This window comes from Triticum aestivum, chromosome 2B, assembly GCF_018294505.1.
Source record: "Triticum aestivum cultivar Chinese Spring chromosome 2B, IWGSC CS RefSeq v2.1, whole genome shotgun sequence".
NCBI lineage: Eukaryota > Viridiplantae > Streptophyta > Magnoliopsida > Poales > Poaceae > Triticum > Triticum aestivum.
Genome location: NC_057798.1, coordinates 21,279,381 through 21,287,648, shown reverse-complemented (window position 1 = coordinate 21,287,648; position 8,268 = coordinate 21,279,381).

The window sequence follows — 8,268 nt, the reverse complement described above, 5'->3', positions numbered from 1 at the left end:
AGCCCAGTGCTCGCCTAAGATATAGAAATCCTACCGAGTGACGAGCGAACCTCTCACTCGGGGGCTTAGCTGCAGTCCAAGTACTCGCCTAAGTTATCAAAATCCTAACGAGTGAAGAGCGAACCTCTCACTCGGGGGCTTAGCTGCAGTCCAAGTACTCGCCTAAGTTATCAAAATCCTACCGAGTGAAGAGCAAACCTCTCACTCGGGGGCTTAGCTGCAGCCCAGTGCTCGCCTAAGATATAAAAATCCTACCGAGTGAAGAGCAAACTTCTCACTAGGGAGGCTTAGCTGCAGCCTAGCGCTCGCCTAAGTGGATTAAGGAATAAGTCAACTGCAGTGAGCGTCTTGCTTTGAACCTGCAAAAGACATTTCGAGCCAAAAGCAATCATATTCAAACACCAAATTCAAGTTCAGATCGATACCTAAAGGAACCGAAAGTGCTCAGGCGCTAAGCCTGTTAAGGTTTATCGGTTACAACTCCACTCGGCATACCGAGGCAAATTTAAAGCGTCGAGCTTAGAAGAAGTTTTTTACCCCTCCTGTGGAGGGCTGGAAGGTGCAACAAACTCATCAAGATCAATTCCATCTGCGATCCGAGTGGCAGCAGCAAGGAAAGTTTCCATAAAGGACCTGAAGTCGTGTTTCTTGGTGTTGGCCACCCGGAGGGCAGCCAGCTTGTCTTCTCGCGCATCTTTGCAGTGGACTCGGGCCAGACACAGAGCAACATCTGCACCACACCGAGCCGAGGACTTTTTCCACTCCTGCACTCGACCAGGGACAGCGTTCAAACGAGCCATCAGCGACTCGAGGTCGTTCTGGAGTGTCTCCCCGAGCCAGAGCGTTGAGTCGATGCGAGATGTGGCGACCTTCAGCCTTGCAAGATAGTCCACGGCAGCTGCAACACGGGACTCCAGTCGGAAAACATTCATGGCAACTTCGTCGTTCACCGGAGAATTGACGGGGTCAAGGTTTGGTTCCAGCCGGCTAGTCTCTTCTTCAAAGTTTTGACAAAATTCTGCAAGGACGATCACCGAGTCAAGGCAATGGTCGAATGAAAAAAAAAACCACAGTTGAAAATGATTGTTGAAGGTTTACCTTCAAGCATAAGAAACAGCTTCTTGGCAAGACCACTCAGGAAGACCTCCAGATCATTTGTCTTCCCAAGAACAGCTTTCAGAGTAGCATTTTCTTGCTCAAGCTTTGCGACTGAAGCTAACTTCTCGTCAACAAGCTTGATCTTCTTAGCTAGTTCAAGGTCTTTTTTCCTTTGGGCCTCCCTCACCTTACCTGCAAGTTACAGCAAGATCAGATTTTGAAACAAATGAAGGGAAAAAGCAGTCGTCGAGGTCTCACCAAACATACCTTCGGTCTCCTCCTTTGCCTTCGTCAGATTCTCCTGAACCAGCTTCAAATTCAGCTCGAGCTGAATGTGCTTGTTTTCCAGTTCAGTGTAGCGAGCCGCAAGGTCACAGGAGTTCTGCAAAGAACCAATCGACTAAATGTCAAAGATAATTCACTTCCGGGTGGAAAAGGAAAAATCACGCGTTTCTAAGACTACAGCCGAATCCAAGCATTCGACCGGTTTGCGAAATCCAGTCGCCATAGTCGAATGATGGAAAGACTGAAATTATAAAGCCTAAGGCCGACTGCCAGCAGTCGACCTTAGCCTTGGGGACTACACCCAGTGGGTGCACTCAGCGTGCCCCCACTAATCCTATTGAAGACAGAGTCGACCAGTCGACCTCAAAAAAAAAGAGATGTATTCTTTAAGACTGTAATCGACTGCAAGCAGTCGACCACAGTCTCGGGGACTACACCCAGTGGGTGCACTCAGTGTGCCCCCACCGGTTTGCGAAATCCATTCGCCATAGTCGAATGACGGAAAGACTGAAATTATAAAGCCTAAGGCCGACCGCCAGTAGTCGACCCTAGCCTTGGGGACTACACCCAGCGGGTGCACTTAGCGTGCCCCCGCTAACACAGAGTTTAAATCGACACACCCAGTGGGTGATTACTATAAATTCTGGAAAGAAAACAAGCGGTGGTCGACTGACCTGAACATTGCTTTGAAGGGCGGAACTGGCGTCGTAAGCTGCCTGGCTCGCATCCCGGATGGTCTTCAACTGCTCCATCATGATCCCTGCCTGGCGTATCGCCTCCTTCGCGGCGCCAGCTTGGTCCTCTGGGACGTGGTGCATCGTGAAGAGGGAGGGCTGCAGAGCACTCGTCAGTGGATCTGCGAAGGACACAGTGTGTCGAGTGGTGTTCTCCTCCTCCGCGACCAGAGTCTCAGGCACCGTCACATCCTGGGGCACCCTGCTGGCAGACGCTTTCCTTCTCATTCTGTGCTTCAGCGGTTCCTCATCTTCATCATCATCAGGGAGAGTGATAACAACATTGGATGGAGCTACAGAAAAGAATCAGAATTAGAGATCATGAGTCAGTCGACTAGAAACGGGGTTAAGAGTATAGTACCAGGTTTTGAGGTTGCTGCGTCCTCCATCTCATGATCGTCAGCCCGGGCTGAGGTCTCGGAAGTAGCAGCACTGCAACTCCAAAGAGTCAGTCGACTAACTCCAGCGCCAACCAGAGATAAAGTTCACACAAAACAAGAAGACTTAAGCAACATGATTACCCTGATATGGTGGGGATGGACACCTTCATCTTTGGAAGGTGCTTGGTCGGCTTTGACGGGGCCGCCCTGGGCTGCTTCGATGCCTTTTCAGTCGGCGCCGGAGAGGTGGTCCGAGGACGCTTGGTCGACTGTGTAACAGTCGCAACCCCCTTGCCACATTTAGTCGCAGGGTCATGGACAAGTTTCGACCGCCTTTCCGAGCGCGGTGGTGCGACCTCCTCCTCCTCCTCCTCTTCCTCGTCCTCATCGTCATCATCATCATCGTCATCATCATCATCATCATCCTCAGCGGCGTCCGAGTCCCACTCCTCCTCCTGGCTCTCGCCCCCGCTCGCTTCTCCCTCCTCGGTCAGAGCTTGTGCTCCATTGGGCATCGAGTACAGCTCAGTGAGGGCCTGATAGACATCAAGACAAAGATCAGTCGACCGATCGGCAGAGAAAACAGAAATAAATGCAACTAGAATACAATGACATACCTTGTTTGGATCACTGTGGCAGTCGAGTGGAGGAATCCTTCTGGCTCCGCGAGGGTTATCCTTGTTCCTAGTAACAGCGGCCATCCACCTTTCCAGAGTGGCATCGTCGACTGCTTCTGGATTGACCCGAGTCACATCCTCAGTCCCGCAGTACAACCACATGCAATGGCTCCGGAACTGAAGAGGCTGGATACGACGCCTAAGAAAAACCTCCAGGAGATCCATACCCGTCACTCCCTCCCGAACCAACTGAACTACACGCTCCATCAGCATCTTCACGTCAGCTTTCTCCTCCGGAATCACCTTCAGAGAGGAGGGCTTGTTCACTCGGCCCATGGTGAACTGAGGGAGTCCACTCGACTGCCCCGGCGTCGACTGATCCTGGCAGTAGAACCAGGTCGACTGCCAGCCTCTGACTGACTCGGGAAATATCATGGCTGGGAAGGTGCTCTTGTTCCTCATCTGGATCCCCAGACCCCCACACATTTGGACAAGTCGGGTTTTTTCGTCGCCTGGGCTCGCCTTCTTCACGGTCTGAGAGCGACATGTGAATATGTGCTTGAACAAACCCCAATGCGGTCGACAACCCAGGAAACTCTCACACATGGACACAAACGCGGCAAGATAGGCGATGGAATTCGGGGTGAAGTGATGGAGTTGCGCTCCAAAAAAGTTCAAGAAACCATGGAAGAAAATGCTCGGCGGCAAAGAAAATCCGCGGTCGACATGGGTAGCCAGAAGCACACACTCACCCTCTTCTGGCTGGGGCTGCCACTCTTTCCCCGGAAGCCTCGCAGCTCCATGGGGGATCAGGCCCTCGTTGGCCATGTCGAGGAGATCCTTCTCCGTGATGGTCGACTGGATCCAATCTCCCTGGACCCAGCCTTTCGGCAGGCGAGATCTAGACGAAGACCCGCCACGACTGGTGGATCTCCCCTTCGCCTTCTCCGTCGCTGACGCCTTCTTCGCGCCTTCCAACGCCGCCGTCTTCTCCTTAACCATGGCTGCCGGCGGGACGCGCGAGGAGAGGTTGTGCGGAGGCGAGAGCGAGCGCGTTGGGCGGAGACGAAGGGAACAGAGGGAGAATGCTGAGGCACTGTTCAAAAAACCCTCGACGGGCGCATTTATAAGATCCCTTCCGAGTGGATGACAGGTGGGCCCGGTCGATCTAATGATATCCTGAACAGTTACGCGGACGCGATACGTGGCGAAAAAAGCGGAGTGGGGATCGAGGCGTCTATGCCCTGTCCCGTCCGAACATCGCGGTCCGCCCCGCTTTGCGCGCTTCCCCAAATTTCGCATCCCGCGGGATCCGCGAACGGCAGATCGGTCTGCCAGACGCGGGATTTCCTGCGATCCGTCGCCCGGAAATCGACGAAGTCCAAAAGATCACTCGACGAAGGAAAAGAATGGATCGAGTCGACTGAAGAAAAGTTGTTCACTATCAACAAAGAGATTTTTTGGTTCAAAACAACGCACGACCAGTACGCGAAGGATAATCGGAAACAACATCAACTCCTTCATCACTCGAGCCTCAATCCATTCGGGGGCTAATGATGGAGTCATGTACCTAGGGTAGGGTCACAGACCTGATCTAAGTACCCTGCCCAAGGACACCCTTAGAAGAGATCACCTTCCAGTCGACCTACGAGGGACTCACTCGACTGACTTGAAGGACTCGACCACGAAGACTCACTCGACCACCAGAAGGTCAAGAGGCACTCTGCACTGCAACGGCCTGTAATTAAGTAGACTTTATGATAGTAAAGACACTTTATGTGGGGTGTTACCAGTAACGCTCCGGACTTAATGTACCTTAAACCCTTCATTACGTGGGTTGGCTGGGGTCCTGGCGCACTCTATATAAGCCACCCCCTCCACAGGAAGAAGGGTTCGGCACCCTGTAATCCATACACACATAATCCACTCGACCGCCTCCGGGCTCTGAGACGTAGGGCTTTTACTTCCTCTGAAAAGGGCCTGAACTCGTACATCTCTTGTGTTTACAACCTCTCCATATCTAGGACCTTGCCTCTCCATACCTACCCCCCACTCTACTGTCAAACTTAGATCCACGACATGAGGTCCTTAAAATAGGGAAGCTGCGTGAAGGGGGTAATGTGAGTCCAGTTGTGCGTCTCACCATATCCTTCAAAACATTTTTTCCCTTTACCGATGCCTTTGCCTTTGCCTTTGCATTTGCCTTTCCCTTCGCCGGCAGGCTTAAGAGCTTTGAGCTGAGCAAGCACATCCGCACCAGAAAACGTTGGAATCTCGTTTACTTCATGAACAACTTTGCCTTTTGTGAAGTTCTTCTTGTCTTCCCTATCAGGATGGTCTGGAGGGAGGAATTGTCGATGCTGGTCAAAGGCAACATACTTGCCACCCTTCTTCAGCCAAATGAAAATCAAGGCCTGCATGCACACTGGGCAAGGCATCTTTCCACTTGTACACCATCCGCAGAACAGGGCATAGCCGGGAAAGTCATGCATGCAATACTGTAGCCAAACTTTCATCAAGAAATTTTTCTGCAGATGCCGGTCATATGTCAACCTCGGGAAGTACCAAGAATGGTGCAAATCATCCACCAACGGCTGCATAAACACACTCAAATTCTTCCCTGGATATTCAGGCCCCGGAATTATAAGCGACAGGAACATGGTCTTGCGTTGCATTATGGCGCCGGGAGGGAGATTGAGCGGAATAACAAATATGGGCTAGCAGCTGTATGGATTAGACGACATACCATATGGATTGAACCCATCACCTGTTATAGCAATTCTGACATTCCCAGCCTCGGCTGCTTCCTCCGGGTACTTTATATCGAATGACTTCCATACTTCACCTTCTGATGTATGTACAATTTTTTTTGGATTGTACCTTTTCCCTTCCTTGTGCCACTTCATCATTTTGGCAGACTCCTCGGTGATGAAAAGGCGCTGCAGTCTTTTTATAAAATCAAGATACCGTAGAACCTTCACAGGGATTTTTAGCTGCCGCTTCTGACCATGCTTATCGACCACCTCAATATACCGAGAGGAACCGCACTTCCTACAGTAGTTGTCATCCGCATACTCATGCCTAAACAAAAGGCAATTCTTTGGACAAACATGTATTTTCTCATAGTCCATGGAGAGCGCCTTCATGATTTTCTTCATACCGTACAGGGTTTTTGGCAATTCATGGCCCTCGGGCAGGCTGTTAGCCCATACTCCTAGAAATGCTTCGAAGCAACCTCGGCTACAGCCGTACTCAGCCTTCACTTCCACCAGTTGTGAGATGGCATCCAGCACAGACAGCTTGGCACCCTCATAGAGAGGTTTCTTTGACGAGGCCAAGATTTCCAGGAAGGCCTTTGCGGTTTCCTCCGGCTTCTCCGGTTCATTCGCTGAATGTGACGGAGGTGTCGGCTATGCAACAAAGACATCATCTAGCATGTCTCTAACCCCATCATCCTCATAACCAGCGACGCGTTGTCGTATCACATCCTCTCTACCACGGTCCCGCTGGGCAAAGTTTATAGGCATATTAAAGTTGGGCATAAATCCATGCGTGCGAAGGTGCTTAATCATCGCACTCTTATCTCTGCAGATACGTCTCTTACATCTGGCACACGGGCATTCTGGCACCATCCTCATTGGACTACGGAATATCTCTTTCAAAAACACATCAGTTTTCTTGACCCACTCTGTTGTTACTTGATTCCGATGGAAAAACCCACTATACATCCACTGATTATCTGCCATCTCTGCTTTATTGGAACCCACACAACAAAATTAAGGATTCATTTAAATTACCCACATCAATATTTTATTTTTTACAAGGTTGATATTTAATCCACCTACATCTCTAATAGGTAAAGATGGGTCCTAATCCCACTCGAAAATGTGTAGATTGAGTACGGTCCATGCTCCACCCCATTCCGAGACAAAATTTCGGCAGCACCTCCCCGCTGTTCTCCAGATACACGTCTCGGAAAAATGCCGAGAGAATGTGCATCTGGAGAACAACAGGGAGGTGCTGCCGAAATCCTGTCTCGGAACGGGGTAGAGCATGAACAACGTACCCAATCTACACATCCTCGGGCTGTCCATGGAAAGCGCTGGACAATCCGAAAGAGCTGCGGTGATAAATATGCAATTGAATGCATATTTATCGTTGCAACCCTTTCGGACGGGAGACCTAGGTTACGCGATTTGATGTGAAAATTCAATCTAGTGACATGGAAAAAAAGTGGACGAGGTCATGGAATTGTTGCTCACCCTCCGATGTAGTCGATCAAAGGAGAGGGACGATCGTGGACCAACACCTCCAACGTCGACGATCACTCCACGAAGATGGAACACCACAAATCCTGTTATTTACACCGAGTGAAAAAAAATTAGGTCATCACATCACATTAAGCATTGACACTTTAAACTATAAAGAAAAATCATATTTTGTCAACTGTCAAATTTGGAAGCACTTATCATATCGCATTTTAGGTCATCACCTCACATTAAGCATTGACACATCAATTTTCTTAGCAAGATCATCATGATGAAATAACCACTTATTGTATCCCAAATTTGAAGCACATCTCACATAGCTACTTAACAACATCACAAACTGAAAATAAAATCTCCGTTAACAATTTTATGAACTAAGTGACTCAAGTTGCTTTTTTAACTATGATAATTCATTTTGCCGAGATTCATCCATCTAGCAACCTAACCGTAGCAAAATAACTCATTTTGCCGAGATTCCTCCATCCATCTAAGATACATATACAACATTCATCCATCTAGCAACCTAACAACATCCAAAATCCATCCATGCATTCATTCATACATCGAACAATAGCTAAATAATGCAAAAAAATGGAAAAAAGGAGTGTTAGCTCACCGGGCAGAGAGGCGTCACGGTGGTGGAGTTGGAGGCAGGGGCCGGCGGTGGAGGTGAGGGGAGGGCCGGGGCGGAGCTGGGCCGGCCGGGAAGGTCGGCCGGTCGGACCAGCAGGGGGCCGGCCGGTCGGACCAGCAGGGGGCCGGCCAGGCTAGGGCGGAGCTGGGCCGGGGCGGCGTCCACGCAGGGCGGCCGGGGTCGAGGAGGGAGGGGCAGGGCCGGCTGGAGTGAGGAAGGGCGGGGAAGGCTGGAGCAAGGGCAGCGCCGGCT